We start from the raw sequence: 17,711 nt of genomic DNA on the forward strand, positions 1-17,711 counted from the left end.
ATGGGCTATGGAATCTGACAGGTTATGGACAGCCAGAGGTTGTAGGAGTGTCACTAGAAGGAGCACCCTTTCCATGGTGAGGAGCTGTGACTAGGGTAGGGCTGCTCACCACTTCCTTGGTGAGGAACTGTGACTGGGGTAAGGCTGCTTACCAGGCATGGATTTCCCAGCTCTCCTTGCCTGGCAGCCCATCAGTGGTTCTTGCTGGCAGAATGGTGAGGTAAACAATGCACGACACTTGCAGGCTGAAATTGACAGGCATTAGGTGCAAGAGATTCTCCACACTTTCCTCCTTCCCTGCTCTGGCAGCTGGATGATGCCAAGAGAACCCCAAGTCACAAAACAGCAAGGGTACCAGTGGCCCAGGCTGGGCTGCTGAGTGACTACCTGGGGGAAGGCTCTCTTTGCAAGAGCATCCACTGGATCTTTAAGAGAGGGGATAAACGATTGCACTAAGCCACTAAGATGTGGGCCACTTGTGATAGAAGCTAGTTATCACAAACCTGGTGAATACAAGGCCAATGGATCTGGTCAGAATCTAGGCCCATCCATGTTTATTACCTGGGCAAGCGACCGCACACCTGGGAGACTACACAAGCAGGATTATGGTATGCATTTGTAACATAATGTACGTGCAGATGAAAAACATAAGTGTATTAAGCTGAAAGGGGAGATATGGGCTCTCACAAATTCAAAGAAATACCAAGAGGGAAGCCAAGGGGAAGAGCAGGGAGGGCCTCCACTAGGGACCAAGGCAAGAGCCAGGGAGTTATCCTGTGTCACAACTCTCCGCTTTGTGACATCACCTTTCTCCACAGGAGCAAAACTAAACTCAGCTGCCATCAACACCCATGTTTTAGACCTTACAACTTCTAGTTCAGGGGAGTACTGATTCGGCTTCCAAGATCCCAAGTCCAAAGCACCAGGTCAAGGGCCTTGGTAACTGTTTGGAGAAACTGGTTCTGGAGGTAGAATGGGGTGTGTCATGGAACAGAAGCTCTCACAGTAGCCCAGACTTCCCTTTGAGACCTGCACTGTGAATATCCCTACGTGACACCACCCTGCCAAGGTATGTCCAAGACTAAATGAGGAAATGTCACTTCCCCTTATCAAGACCTCCTGCAGCTCTGGGTATTTCCTACAGAACCATGCACAAACTTCACCAGCACTTGTCTGCAGGTGGGTTTCCATGTGTCCATCCAGCCTTCCCCATGGGTCTGCTCTTCTCATTGGCCCATTTCTCACTCACCAAAGCTCAAAACTGTGTGCAGATCGGGAGGTGGGTGGGGTTGTCCTACCTCTGGCTAGTCAAGGTCTTCTCCCCTAGTGGATACACATCCGAACATGTACCCCATTCCCTGGGTTTCCCACATGCACATTCGGTGGCCCCCACCTTGGTGCAGCAGACACTGCCTGGAGGTTCAACCTGCATGAGTCTACTCAACCTCCTCCATCTCTCCCACCTAGCTGCCATGAGGTCTCCCAGGAAGCCCAGAGGCACCATTAGGCTGCTTGGGACCTGCCATCTGCTACTTTGCATCGTCATTATGCTGTGCATGCACCCTCTGCTTTCCCCAGTCTGTGCCACATTATAACTTGGCAGCCTGGGGCGATGCCCTAAGGTGTCTGTAAGCTGAATTAAGCACTATAATAAGAACTTGTAGATGCATCTGGAATAGCCCCCCTCCCCTGTCACTGTTGTCCAGGAGACTTTTTTTTCTGGAGGATTGTGTCACACATGTGCCACATGGAGGCGGGACTGCAGTCACAGCAGAGGAAGCTCTCAATAGAGGTCAAAAATCACTGCCCAAAAGGTTCTTCTTGGTAAGATAAAAACTATTAATGTTTCATAACAGATGAGTAAATACAATGTTAATGATTCATAGCATGTGATTATAAAGGATAATAAATAATAGCTAACACATACACCAGGTCCATTCCAAACACTTCACTTAAATTAAATGAATGAATCTGTATGAAAGCATTAAATAAATTTACATAAAATAAAGACCTCATAGGCTTACAAATAGGACTACTAGTATCCCAGACTTAAAAATGAAGAAGCTGAGGCACAGAGAAGATACACAACTCACCAAGGTCATCCAAATTGAAAGAGCCAGAAATAGGGTTTGAACACAGGCCACCAGATTGAGTAGGGCATAATGTGTTACGTCTCTCCTAAATAAAAATAAAAATTATGCCATTGATGCTTAAGTCCAGGATACAGGGGGAAAAGTGCTATTGCATGCTATGGGGTATGTTCAAAAGGAAAACATCAGCACTACCACAGCAGCAGCAGAGGTAAATAATGAGGGGGAGGGACAAGAGCTAAGAGGAGGTTTAGATTTCCTCTTTGGCGAGGGTGTGTTTATTGGTTTTCTTTCTCTTAGGAAGAAAGAAATTATCTAAAATTGAGAGTGTTGATGGACTGTGGACTCTGGGCACTATAACATGATCCCTGATGAACGCAGGTGGCTGAAGGATGCACTGACTGAGCAGCAGATTGGTGAACGAGGTATATACTTATGAGTGAATGTTGTGCTGCTACACAAAAAGGAATGAAGTAGTGAGGCATGCAACGATGCAAATGAATGTGTGGGACATCTGGTGAGGTAAAATAAGCCAGAAACAAAAGAACAATAATGGTATAGTCTCCTTTAGAAAATGCTTACAAGAAAACAGGGGTCTAGATTGTAAGCTTTTAGAGAAGACACATTTCATCCAGAGTGGTAATTATTATTTCTGGACTTTGAGAGGCTTTTTTATGTTATATCCTGGTACTTAGAGATAAGAACAAAGCTGATCAGATTGGGTTTAAAATAATTCAGAACACAGGGGCAAGGAAGACAATGTCTATATTTTAGAACCACATAAACTCTTTGAGACCAAAGTCAAAAAAAGGTTTATATGGTCTGGAACTGAAATTTTCTGTAGCACATGATCTAAGTTAACCTATCTGTATAGCTCATTTGAACAATTGAAACACAAGGAACCCGGAATAAAAAAGAGGTCCTTTAATTCTGCAGAGCTTAATGTAATGCCTGGATACATCTTTGAGTATATTAAATAGACAACCAAAAGGTATTGGCAAAGTCCCTTGAGGGATGGGAGAAAAAATACGGAATTATTTAACTTTACCATCAGGAAATCCCCTGATACTGTGTCAAACTATAGGGACACCCAAATCAATAGGCCATGCCCTTGATCTTGAGCCTTACTCTTGTGCCAATCCTAAAGAACACCTAGGGCAATATATAAGATTGCACAGGGGTTCCATGTACTAGGGTAACTTTCCAGAAACCTACAACCTCCACATGGGTCCCTGGTATATCCTGAAACCTAGAGGGCCCAGCCTCTCCAGAACATCAGATAGTTCCATCTCCTTACCCCATACTATTGACAGGCCCTTCTAACATGAAAAAGTTAGAATAGCCATAGCCCAACACCCCTAAAGAGAGGGATAGAAAGATCAAAGGTAATGGTGGAGTTATACAGAGAAGATAGAGTTCAACAAATGAATATGATTGCTGAATCATTAAATTGCTATATCTCTTAGTCTCCAGTATCTTAGAGCAGCTAGAATTAAAAACCTAAAATTGTGGAATTGTAACCCATGTCAAACTCTGAAATATGTTCTACAACTAATTCTGGTGCAGTGCTTTGATATTTATTGTTTTTTTGCATATCTGTAATTTTTCACAAAAAAGAAAGAAAAAAGTCTATTGTGGTGATAGAAAAAAATTTAAGCCTTTTAGCTTCCTATATTCTGGAGCACCTAGAAACAAAAATCTGAGAGGATTGTATGTTAGCTCTTGACAAACTCTGGAATCCTGTAACTACTTGTTGAAGAGTGCTTTGAAAACTATTACATTTTTATTTTTTGATATGTATATATGTTATACTATACAATTAAAAAGTTAAAAAAGAGAAAAGTATGCCATTGATCAATGGTGACAGTTTATCTCAGTGAGTCACCATGCCTGAGGAAGGAGCGTGAAGCTTCAGGTCGAAGGCAGAGAAGCACAAAAGGATGCTAGGCCCTGAGAAATGATGTCAGGTGCCTGGGGAGCCAGGAGGAGCCCTAACAACTCAATCATTTTCAAAACACCTTTGAGACTCTGCCGTATTCCTGTCACGCCTATGAAACTGGGCTCAGACATAGGTAGGAGGTGCATGGTTGCCAAGACAGACAGCACAGGGGCTTCACATGGCTCATGTTGATTACAGCAACTTTGTGACCATCATTTTAGATCACTAAGAGTAAGAAAAAGAACCTTCACTGATTGCTTTTCTATTACTCTTCTCTTATTTATGTAGAATCAGTTTTCTTATCTAGATAATTTTCTTTCTGTTGAGAGTATCTTTTAACAATTCTTGCAGGACAAGTCTCCTGGCAATGAGTTCCCTCAGTATTTGGTTAGCTGAGAAATCCTTATTTCCATTTCCTTTCTCTCTATTTTATTTTTATTTTTCATTACAGAAGTTGTAGTTTTCCAGAAAAATCATGCCAAAAATAGAGTTCCCTGTATGCTTCAATGGATGAAAGAATATTTGATAATTGTGCTGTGAACTACAGTCCATTGCCTACTCTAGGGTTCACTGTGGTGCACTGTCCTAGGGACATATTTTAAATTTGTTATTCTTGTAACATACATACAACCTAAAAATCCCTTTTAACCACATTCACATATATATTTTAGTGACGTTAATAACGTTCATAATGTGGTGCTACCTTCACCATCATCTATTACCAACATTTTTCATTACCCTAAAGAGAAGCTCTGCAAAATTAAATATTAACCCCCCATTCCCTACTCTCACCCTGGTAAACTGTATTCTGGTTTCTGACTCTACGAGTTTGCTCACTCGATTTATTTCATGTCAGTGAAACCACACAATATTTCTCATTTTGTATTCAGTTTATATCACTCAATATGATGTCTTCAGTGTTCTCCCATGTTGTGACATGTATCAGAACTTTATTCCTTTTTATGACTAGTGTTCCATTGTGTGTATATACTATATTTTACTTATCCATTAAATGGCTGATGGACACTTGGGTTGCTTCCATCTTTTGAAAATTGTGAATAATGCCGCTAAAAACATCAGTATGCAAATATCTGTTCTAGTCTCTGTTTTTAATTCTTTGGGGTATATACCTTGAAGTGGGATAGCTGGGTCATATGGTAATTCTATACTTATCTTTCTGTGGAAACCAACAAACTATGTTATACATTGGATGCAGTATTTTACATTCCCACCAGCAATGAATGAGAGTTCCTATTTCTCTGCCTCCTCTCCAACACTTTTTAAAATAGTAGCCATTCATGTGGGTGTGATGTGGTGTTTCCTTTGTTTTTGATTTGTAATTTCCTAATTACTAGTGATTTGTAGCATTTTTCCATGTGCTGTTTAGCTATTTGTAAATCTTCTTTGGAGAAATATCTCCTCAAGTCTTTTGCCCATTTAAACTGGCTTATTTGTCTTTTTTATTGTTTAATGTAGGATTTCTTTATATATTCTTGTCAGATATGTGGTTTCCAAACGTTTCTCTCACCGTTTAGGTTGGCTTTTTACTTTCAGATGAAATTCTTTGATGCAAAATTTTAAATTTTGAAAAAGTCCCATTTATCTATTTTTTTCTTTTGTTGTTTTGTGCTTTGGGTGTAAAGCTAAGAAATCATTATCTAACACAAGGCACTGAAGATGCTTCCTTATGTTTTCTTCAAAGAGTTTTATAGTTCTGGTTCTTATATATAGATATTTGATCAATTTTGAGTTTATGTTTGGATGTGGTGTGAGGTAGGGGTTCTCCTTCATTCTCTCACATATGGAGATGCAGTTCTCCCAGCACCATTTGTTGAAGAGACTATTCTATCCCAATCGTGTGGACTTGACATCCTTGTCAAAATTCAGTTTGCTATAAATATGAGGGCTGATTTCCAAACTGTTAATTTGATTCCATTTGTCTATATGTCTGTCCTTGTGCCAATATCCTCACTGTTCTGATTACTGTGACTTTGCCATACATTTTAAAAGCAGAAAGTGTGAGTCCTCTAATTTCATTCTTCTCTTTCAAAATGGTTTTGGCTATTTGGAGATGCTTACCATTCCATAAAAATCTGATGATTGACTTTTCCATTTCTGCAAGCAAGTTTGTTAGACTTTTGTTTGGGATGGCATTGAATCTGTAAATTGCTTTGGGTAGAATTGACATCTAAACAATATTTAGTCTCCTGATCCTTGAACATGGAATGTCTTTCCATTTATCTAGGTCTTTTTAAATTTCTCTTAATAATGTCTGTAATTTTTTATATAATGGTCCTTTACATTTTTGGTTAGATTTATTCCTATATATTTTACTCTTTTAGTTGCTAATGTAAATTTTTCCTTGAATTCTTCTTCTGATTGACCATTACTGGTGTATAGAAACACCACTGACTTTTGTGTGTTGATCTTGTACTCTACCACTTTGCTGAAATTCATTTATTTTATTGGTTCCGGTAGGTTCATTGTAGATTTTTCAGGATTTCCTGTATATGTGATCATGCCATCTGCATATAGTGAAATTTTTAATTCTTTATTTCCAATTTGGATGACTTTTATTTCTTTTCTTGCCTATTGTTCTGTGAGAACTTTTAGTACAATGTTGAATAACAGTGGTGACTGTAGGCATTTTTGCCTTGTTTCTGACCTTACAGTATAAGCTTTCCACCATTAAGCACAATTTTACTTGTGGGCTTTTCGAATATGACCTTTATCATTTGAGGATACTTCCTTCTATAACTTGTTTTTAAAATTTTTTATCAAGAAGGCTTTCTGGATTTTGTCAAATGCTTTTTCTCCATCAAGTGAGAGGACCATGTGTCTTTTTCTCCCTTGTTCTGTTATTGTGACTATTATATCAACTGAAATCTTTTGTTGAATCACCCTTGCATATCTGGGATAAATCCCACTTGACTATGGTGTATAATTCTTTTAATGTGCTGATAGATTGGTTTTACTTATGTTTTACTGAGGAGCTTTGTTGCCAGATTTGGGCCCCTAGAGATCAAATGCAGCTCATTAAACTTGGTGATCAATGATCAGACTGTATACACCAGATTTTGGGGAACTAGGTCCATCTATTCCACTCTGGCACCAGCAAGTTGCACCAGGGGCTGGGGTTGAGTACCTCCCTGCTGCCTGCTGCAAGGCTGGGGGATGGGTGATGTCAGCCACTGCATGGACAATGAAATTCACTAGTGTTTATCATGAGTTATCAGCTTCTTCATCTCACTATTCAGTGGCTGCTGCACAATATTCTACTAGGTTCCAGAGGTTCAAAGTAGTTGATTCATACAGCTTCTGCCTATTTGATATTTTGTTGGTGGAAAAACTGATTCCTATAGTTTCTTACTGTGCCATCTTCCCACAACCCTTTATCTCTACTTTACTTTTGAAGGATAATTTTACTGGAGTAATTTTGGGAGTTTGGTTCTTTTCAATATTTCAATGATTTCACTTTCTTTTCTTTTTCCTGGCATGGTTTCTAAGGAAAAATCCGCTGTAATGCTTACCTTTGTTCCTCTATAGGTAAGATTACAATGCTCTGACTCTCACCCCTGCCTTCCTTCAATATTTTCTTTTCATCTTGATTTACTGCAATTTGGATATGAAATACCTAGGTGTGATGTTTTATTATTTCATCCTGCTTAGTGTTCTCCAGCCTTAATCTTCTGACTAGTCTCAGTCTTTGGGTATTTATTTTTGAAAGTTTCAACCATTTGTTTCTCTATCCTCTGTTTCTTTCATTTTTTATTCCCATTGTGCATATATTATACCTTTTGACATTCCCCACAATTCTCGGGTCAAAGCTCTCTTCAAGTACTTTGTTTTGTTTTCAGGTTGGGAACTTTCTATTGATCTGTCTTCAAGGTCATTGGTTTTTTCCTTGGACATCTCCAGGCAATAATGAGTCCATCAAAGACATTTTTCATTTCTGTTATAATGTTTTTCATTTCCAGAATTTCCTCTTAATTCTCATACTACTAACCTATATGCCCTTGTGCACTGTCTACTTTCATCATGCTAGTCTGCACTCAGTCTCCAGGTGTTCGTTAAAAGGTCTGGTTAGATAAGTGCTGCTAGCAGCTTAGGTCTCTAATGACTTCTGCTCCATGTAAGACAACATCAGGTGCTATGAGCTCTCTGCGTGCTTCTGACATTACAGATGTCAAATGGAGTCTGTGGTGTGATTTCAGTTCTCTGATGGGTGTATAAAAGATCACTGATTTCTAGTTTGATAGCTTTTTTGTTTGTTTGCTTGTTTGCATGGGCAGGCACTGGGACTTGAACCCAGGTCTCCAGCATGGCAGGCAAGAACTCTGCCACTGAGCCACTGTTATCTGCCCTTGACAGCTTTTTCTAGTTGTAAGGACATAAATAATGATGTCCAGGCTATTTCCTCATTGAAATTGCAACTGGAATTCTTACCACCATCATTTTAACCTGATAGGCTGAGAAATATCTTTCTTAGAGCATCAGCTCAAATGAGGCTAATCCACTCTTTCTGCCTTTCCCTTCCAAAGTGGCAAAAATCCCACCAGGACCATCCTGGATGACCTAAGAGAAAAATCCAACTGATCATGAGAAAGTTGCTGATCTCAGTTCGACCTTAATTAATTAAACACGAAATAGAACAGTGACAGGAATTTGGTCTCAGCAATGATTGTCTCAGGATTGCCAAGGCAGTGAAGGGAAGCTGGAAGTGCTGGTCCTGAAATCAGACAGGTTTGGACAGGTCTCCTTATTTATTTTTTAAACTGTTTATTGTAGTAACACTTATCTTCACTTTTCAAAAGATGGTGGCCATGTGTCTTTTACTGGTTGCTCTATGGGTTAAATGACATAATATGCTTAAAGCCTCTGGTATGGGACCTCATTCCTCTCAGGGATGGGTGGGCTGGAGCCTGTAACATCTGACAGCCTTGCCGACTTGGCCTCCTGCTGTGGTGGGGCAGGACATGAGCAATTTTCCCCTAAATGGCAGTGCCTCAGTCTGAGACCACAGACTGCAGAAACCTGCATGCGAGGACTAACTCCAAGACCAGGAGATCACTTGTGCTTCCCATATAATGAAGGCAGAGTTCTCCTTACATTGTTGTCAGACTGAACGTCTCATAACCTCATATTCATTCTTAGCTTCTAATTATTCTAAAGTTATTTCTTAATTAGATTTTGCCTTAGGAAAACTGTCTGCAAGTGATCAGAACCAAAGACCAAGCTTGGGGGAAAGCCAGACAATGCATGGCTCTTCAGTGGTCTTGTTCCCAGGAGAGGTACTTCATCTGAAGGTTCAGTTTAGTGCTGCTATTCCAGCCTCTTCAGAAAATGCCATTTTCCCAGAGCTCCAAGCAAGGATGGGGAGCAGATGCTCACAGGAGACTTCCAGTCTGAGCAGCTGACCCCCCTTATGAAGGGGTGGAGAGAGGAGGCAAATATGTCTGTGGCAGTCTTGCTTCTGTGACCTCTCTCATCTGTGGCGCCTCTCCTAAGCCCTCAGAAACTCTTCATCTTCCTTCCTACTCTCACCAGAATTGCACTTGGTCCCCTCCCCTCCATTTTCCAATCCAAAGTCTATTCTTACCAGTAGACCAAAGGTCTTTCTTGTAAAATCTCATCTCTAATTGTGAATGAAAAGTTATTATTTCCTTTCTACATAAGTGCAAGTTATCAATTTAACAGCATAGAGCATAGATCTCAAAAGTCATGGTCTGGAAGATGGTGGAATAGGGTAGGCTGAGTTCACCCTTGTTCCATGGAACTAGAGAAGTAACAGAAAAATGGCCAGGATGGCAGTTCTGGGCTATGAGTGACCAGAGAGGGACTTCTACATTTTATAGGGAGGCTCTGAATGAAAAAGTGGAGAATTATGTTTGAGAGAATAGGGTAAATTTACCTGCGCCTGGTCAGGCTGCAATGTGCAGACTGGAGAGGGAGATGAAGGAGCAATGCACTACTGCACTCCCATCTCTGTATCAGCTTGAGAGACCTTCCCTCTCAGCTCTGCAGCCGGAAGCTCCCATGGGGAACCTGGAGGCCAGCAGAGTTGGTAAACCTATGCACAGAGACCTTGCTGATGGGGTGCAGTGCCTACCCCCACTCCTTTGGCTGGCTGCTGTGGGCACCTGGTTTGGGCTGAGACTGGGGGTCCTCCTCTCAGGATGGGGCATGGACACAGGGCTGAGCAGCTCTGACAACTGGCCAGTAAAAGAGACCCTGTGTGTCCCACTGTTTCTATCCTTTCTCCACAGAGGCCCAGCGTGCTCACAGCATGCATGGGCAGAGAGGCAAGGATGCGGGAGTAAACCACACCCACCACCAGGCACTCCTAGGCTGGCTGTGGGCAGGGGTAGTTGAGATACTCAGTACCACAGCACAAGGTCATTCCATCAGGGAGCTTGGGGACTACCAGACCTATAATGCAAACAAGCAGATTCTTTGCTGAGATATGTACCACACATCCCCACAGCCCTGGAGTTGGCAGCTTTTGGTGCACATGGAGACCAGTGGCCTTGACTGGCTTTGCACCTAGTTGGAATCTGATCTAGCTAGTTGGCGGTAGTCAGGGAAAGGCAGGACTGAGGGGAGGAGGTGGCCCATGAGTGCCATCTGCTGGGAAGACATGGAAAGTGCACTCTGGCAAACTGCTTCTTTTGCCTAGCTTCTAACAGATCTGTAGTTAGAGTTGTGCCTCCTGCATGAGGTCCTGGCCATGGTTCATCAGGGAATTACTGACAAACCAAGCACAAAAGTAATCTTTCAATGCAAACCCAAGTAATTACAAAATCTTAGATGAGTGAGGGAAATCAATTTTCAAAATAAGCTTATAATAATCAAAATAATCAAATGCCTCAAAGGTAGCAGAAAATCACAAAATACAAGAAGATGCAAGAAATAGTGCAACCAAATGGCCAAATTAAAACACTGGAGGAGATACAGAATTTGGAATACCTGATCAAAGATCTTTGAATTAATCAAAGATGTTCATACAAATCTCCTAAATAAATTCAAAGAGTTGGCTAAAGACAAAAGATATTAAGAAGACACTAGAAGAGCGTAAAGAAGAATTTGAAGGCATAAGTAGGGAAATAGCAGATATCACAGAGATGAAAGATACTGTAGACCAAATTATAAATATACAAGAGACACACAACAGCAGATTTGAAGAGACAGATGAAAGAATAAGTAAAGTACAGGACAGGAAAATTGAATTCAAACAGGCAAAAGAACTAATGGTGGAAAAGATGGAAAAATTTGAATCACATCTCAGGGAAATGAAGGACAACATGAAGCACACAAATATAAGAATCATTGGTGTCCCAGAAGGAAAAGAGAAAAGGGCTAGGAAAATAATTTGAGGACATAATTGGGGAAAAATTTCCAACCTTTATAAAAGGCATAAATCTGCAAATCAAAAAAGCCCAGTGAACTCCAAATAAAATAAATCCAAGTAGACCCATGCCAAGACAGGTACTAATGAGACTGTCAAATGCTAGAGAGAAGCAGAAAGTCCTAGCAGCAACAAGAGAAAAGCAAATCGCCACATATTATGGGAAGTCACATAAGATTAAGTATGGACTACAAAACAGGCATAATGGGGGTGAGAAAACAACGGTATGATATATTTAAGATTCTGAAAGAGAAAAAATATCAAGCCAAGAAGTCTTTATCCAGCAAAATTGTCCATCAAAAATGAGGGAGAGGGTGGGCCACGGTGGTTCAGTAGGCAGAGTTCTTACCTGTCATGCTGGAGACCTGCGATCAATTCCCAATGCCTGCCCATGCAGAAAAAAGTAAAGGAGAGATTAAAATTTTCACACACAATCAAATGCTGAGAGTATTTGTTAATGAGAGAGTGGCTCTGTCAGAACTACTAAAGGGAGTTCTGTCAGTTGGAAAAAAAAGAGACAGGAAAGAGAGGTCTGGAGAAGGGCACAGAATTGAAAAATGTTAGTAAGGACAACTTAAAGGATAAAATATGAGAGAGAAAAATATAGATCTGAGAAATAAAAACTTAAGGATAAGATGGTAGATTCAAGAACAGCCTTTACAATAATAACTTTGAATATTAACAGACTAATGTTCAGTAATTAAAGTACAGATTGGCAGAATGGATTAAAAATATGACCCATCCATATGCTGTTTATATGAGTCTCATCTTAGAACCAAGATTACAAATAGATTGAAAGTGAAAGGATGGAAAAACATGTTCTACGGAAAGTGTAACCAAAAGAAATCAAGAATAGTTATACTAATAAGAGTCAAAATAGACATTACATGCAAAGACATTGTCAGAGACAAGCAAGGAGCACTACATATTCATAAAAAGGATCATTTACCAAGAAGAAATAACAATCATAAATATTTATGCACCTCATTAAGGAGTTCCAAAGTACATGAGGCAAACATTGGCAAAACTGATGTGTGCAATATGTGTTTCAACAGAAATAGTGGTAGATCTTAATATAATAGTCTTTTCTATAGATAGAATAACCAAACAAAGGAGCAATAAGGAAATCGAGAACTTAAACAGTGTAATAAATAAATTAGACCTAACAGACATATATAGATTGTTACATCCCAAAATACCAGGATATTCTTCTTCTCTAGTGCTCAGAAAACATCTCCAGGATAGAGCACATGCTGGGGCACAAAACAGATCTTAATAAATTTTAAAAGATTGAAATTATTCAAAGCACTCACCCTGAATGGAATAAAGCTGAAAATCAATGACCACTAAAGAAACAGAATTTTCATAAATATGTGTATATTAAATATCATACTATTAAATAGTCAGTCAAAGAAGATATTGAAAAAGAAATCGTTAAATATTTGGAGAATAATAAAAACAAGAATATAACATATCAAAACTTATGGCATATATTGGGTAGGCCATGGTGGCTCAGCAGGCAGAGTTCTCGCCTGCCATGCAAGAGACTCAGGTTTGATTCCCAGTGCCTGCCCATGGTAAAAAAAAAAAAAGAAAGAAAAAATATGGCATGTGGCAAAAGCAGTGCTAAGAGGGAAATTTATTGCCCTAAATGTCCATATTTAAAAAGAAGAAAGAGAGGACCCGGGTTTGATTCCTGGTGCCTGCCCACGAAAAAAAAAAAAAAAAGAAGAAGAAAGAGTAAAAATCAAGGGCTTAACTGCTTACCTGGAGAAACTAGAAAAAGAACAGCAAACTAAGTCCAAAGCAAATAGAAAAATAATAAAGATTAAAGCAGAAATAAGCAAACTGAAGGAAAAAAAAGCAATAGAAATAATCAATAAAGTGGTGGGATTCAAGATTAATGTGCAAAATTCAATAATATTTCTACACACAAGTAATGATCTAACTGATGAGACAGTTAAGAAAAAATTCCATTCACAATAGCAACAAAAGATTCAAGTATCTAGGGGTAAACTTAGCCAGGAATGTAAAAGACTTGTATATAGAACATGCTAAAAATGAAGAATACAGTGGGAGGACCTACCCTTCCTGATTTTAAAGTTTATTATAAAGCCACAGTAGTGGTAACAGCATGGTACTGGTGCAAAGATAGATATATTGATCAATGGAATTGAATTGAGAGTTTGGAAATAGAACCCCAGATCTATGGTCAATTGATTTTCAACAAGGCCCCCAAATTCACTAAACTGGGACAAAACAGTCTTTTCAATAAATAGGGTTGGAAGAACCAGATATCAATAGCCAAAGTAATGAAAAACGACCCCTATCTCACATGCTATACAAAAATTAACTCAAAGTGGATCAAAGACCTAAATCTAAGAGCTAGTACCATAAAACTTTTAGAAGAAAATGTAGGGAAACATCTTCAAGACCCAGTATTTGGAGGTAGCTTCTTAGACATTGTACCCAAAGCACAAGCAATGAAAGAAAAAATAGATAAATCAGAATTCCTCAGAATCAAAGTCTTCTGTGCCTCAAAGGACTTTGTCATTAAGATGAAGAGTCAGCCAAATCAGTGGGAGAAAATATTTGGAAGCCATATATCTGATAAGGGTTTGGTATCCAGTATATACAAAGAACCCATACAACTCAACCAGAAAAGAAGGAACAACCCAGTTATAAAATGGTTGAAAGATATGTATTGATATTTTTCCAAAGAGAAACTACAATGTCTAAAAAGCTCATGAAAATATGTTCATCTTCATTAGCCATAAGGGAAATGCAAATCAAAACCACAATTAGATATCTCACTTCTACAAGAATGGCTGCCATTAAACAAACAAGAAATTACAAATGTTGGAGAGGATGTGGAGAAATTGGAACACTTAATGCACTGCTGCTGGGTATGTTACAATGGTACAGCCACTGTGGATGACAGTTTGGGTGTTCCTCAGAAAACTAAATCTCAAGTTGCTTTGTGACCCAGTAATACCACTACTCGGTATATACCCAGAAAAGGTGAAAGTAGTGTCAAGAACAGACATTTGCATTTCGACTTTCATAGCAGCATTATTCACAATTGCCAAAAGATGGAAACAAGCCAAGTGTCCATCAACAGACAAATGGATAAATGAAATGTGGTATTTACAAACAATGGAATATTATGCATCAAGAAGAAGAAATGAGATCCTGAAGCATATGAAGACATGGTGAATCTTGAGGACATAATGCTGAGCCAAGATAGACATAGAAGAACAGACACTGTGTGATTCCACTTATATGAACACACTTGAAAATGTAAACTCAGAGCCTTTAAATGTAGAATAAGGGGTATCTAGAAATAGACAAGAACTAGAGAAGGAGGAACAGTTACCTAATATGTACAGACTGTGTAACGAGATTGAACTTAAAAGTATGGAAATGGATACAGATGATGGTAGTTCATTAGAGGGTTTATAAGTAATAATGCCAGATTGAAAGCGATTATGATTGAAAGGAGTTGTTTAGAGCCATGTCCTTCACCAAATAGTACTACAAATATAAATAAGTTCTTGCATGAACTACTTTAAAAGTATGGATTCTGTACAGAGTTATTAATAGATGGATTTATGGGGAAAACTATGCATTGCATGCTATGTTCTTTATTTAACAGGAATACATCATTAGTACCACAACAATACTAGGGGTAAAAAATTGGGGCAGAAGGGGGAAAAAGTTTAGGGAAGTTTTGGATTTTCTTTTTGTTGTGAGTGTGCCTATCATTTCTCTCTTTGCAACAATGAAAATTGTCTACAATTGAGAGTGATGATGATTGTACAACTGAGGGAAGATACTCTGAAACATTGTCTATTTTTGATAGAATGTATGCTATATGAATAGATCTCGACAAATCTGAAGACTCAAAATAAATAAATAAACAAGTTTACAGCGCTAGAAAAAATGTAGAGAGAGAGGTATACATAATCAATGTTGGTAGGGTGGAGGAATAGGCAACCCTCTCCACAGGTGGCCAAATAAAGGTTCACCATAGGTATTAGTCAAGGTTTTCTAGAGAAACTACACCAACTGGAGAGATCTGTAAATATGAGATTTATAAAAGTGTTTCGTGCAACCATTGCAATGCAAGAGTCCAAAATCTATAGGGCAGGCTGTGAGACTGGCAACTCCAATCAACTGACCTTTGACTTAATAAACCAGTCTTCTGGTTTAACGACCAGCCATGAAATATCCTTACAGTAATGGTTAGGCCATTGCTAGTTGTCAGTGCCTGGCCAGACAACTGGGCACCAACACCTGACACCTGAACTCAACCATCGCGCCATATGATTAGGCAATCCTGTTACTAGGAATATACTCAAAAGAACTGAAAGAAGAAACTGGAATAGACATTTGCATGCTGATGTTTATGGCAATGTTATTCATGATGTGGGATGGATGGAGGTGGCCTAAGAGTACATTGACTGAGAACCAGAAAAGCAAACTATGGTGTATACATATGATAGAATAATGTGCAGCTACAGAGCAAGAAGCAAAGTCATGAGGCATGCAACAAGGTAAATGAACTATAAGGACATTATGTTGAGCAAAATAAGTCAGAAGCCAAAAGGATAAATAATGTATGGTCGCTTTTAAAAAATATTTATAAGAAAAATGGGGCCTAGATTGTAAGCTCTTACTGCAGTCAGATTTATTCCTGAGCTTCAAATGTTATTTCTAATTCTGAGATGCTGTGCTATATGTGTATAACCTGCTATTTTCCTGGAACTTTAGGTACCTGTGTGACACCTAAGACTCCAAGCTGGAGTTCTGTAGCTCTGAAGGGCAGCATTCCTACATATGGTAACTTAAAGAAACTAAAAAAAGAGATATGGCTTCAATTGGAGGTAAAGTCAAAGCCAATCTGGTCATGACTAATGTAAATCAGAATACAGGGTAAAGGATGATATTGTCTGTATTTTAGAACTTCATCTACCATATGAGACCAAAGGAAGACAGGTTTATTTTGTCTAAAATGTAAATTTTCTGTAGCAAACATTCTAACTTAACCTCTCTGGCCAGTTAGAATAAAAAACTTGAGCACAGAGAGCCTAGAATTGGGAAGAAAGACTTGCAATTCTGTATAACATCATGTAATACCCTCATACATTCCAGAGTGTGTTGGGAAGATAATTAAAAAGTATTGGCAAAATCCCTTGAGGGACTGGAGAAAAAATATGGGACTATTAAACTATCCTAGCTGGGAAACCCCTGATACTCTCAAACATTACGGGCTCCCAAATTAATAGGCCAAGCTCTCAATCTTATTCTTATGAAACTTATATCTGTAATGGAGAAGCTAAGCCTACTTATAATAATGCCTAAGAATTACTTTCCAAGAACACTTTTTGCTGCTCAAATGTGGTCTCTCTCTAAGCTCAACTCTGCAAGAAAAACATTATCCTCCCCTCTACGTGGGACATGACGTCCAAAGACATTGTAAAGGGAAAGATAAATGTGTAGAGTCTGTTCTGTTCAACTGATGTCGCCAGTGTGACCTTACTAATAAATTGTTGAATGTGCACTCTAGTTGGGAGGACTGGCTATCCTCCCAGAAGGAAATGTACTTTGATAAAGTTATCTAGGTCCCAGGAAGCTCCTCTCGGTCCCCAGCCAGTTCCCAGAGGACCTAACTGGATCTGGTCACAGTAGCTAATTGGAATTCGGCCACTATTGTGTGAAGATGCATATAAACTGTACACAAGCAGTTATTAGAAGAGGGAGAAGAAGGAGAAGGAAGAGAGTCTCATGAGAGACAGAGAGAGAGAGGGAACCTTATCCAAGAAGAGAGGGTGCTTTGCTCGGGACTTGTCCAGTCGGATCTTGAAAATGCTGTTTCTGGGATTCCCCAGCGCTTCTCTATGGGTTTTGGTGCCATCCCACCTGGTGATATAACTATGTCTTATTTCTAATGATCTTTTAATTACTTAATCTTTTAATTACTTTCCTGATGAATTCTATTTTTATATCACTGAGGCCTGTATTGTCTGTGAATCTAATCCTATAAATTAAGTGGTCATAAAAATCACGTTGCATTTAAGAAAAACAGATGTAAGTCTCCCTGGCAATGTGGACATGACTCCCAGGGATGAGCTTGACCCTGGCACCACGGCATTGACAATACCTACCTGACCAAAAGGGAGAAAAAAAATGTAACAAATTACGGTATCAATAGCTAAGAGATTTCAAACAGAGTCGATAGTCTATTCTGGAGTTTACTCTTCGGTCAGCTTCAGCT

The 17,711-nt window shown here is 39.3% G+C and overlaps 1 long non-coding RNA gene across 4 annotated transcripts in view; it reads left to right on the plus strand.

Annotated features, from left to right (window-relative positions):
• The first annotated feature begins 827 nt into the window (after window positions 1-827).
• The window catches only part of LOC143676197 (uncharacterized), a 121,437-nt gene continuing 104,553 nt past the window's right edge, over window positions 828-17,711 (plus strand). For all 4 annotated transcript variants that reach the window (XR_013171900.1, XR_013171902.1, XR_013171903.1 and 1 more), the window contains exons 1-2: window positions 828-1,069; window positions 2,391-2,515. This is a non-coding gene — a long non-coding RNA (uncharacterized LOC143676197). The remainder of the gene's footprint in view (window positions 1,070-2,390; window positions 2,516-17,711) is intronic.

The sequence above is a fragment of the Tamandua tetradactyla genome, chromosome 3 (assembly GCF_023851605.1).
Source record: "Tamandua tetradactyla isolate mTamTet1 chromosome 3, mTamTet1.pri, whole genome shotgun sequence".
NCBI classification, from domain to species: domain Eukaryota; kingdom Metazoa; phylum Chordata; class Mammalia; order Pilosa; family Myrmecophagidae; genus Tamandua; species Tamandua tetradactyla.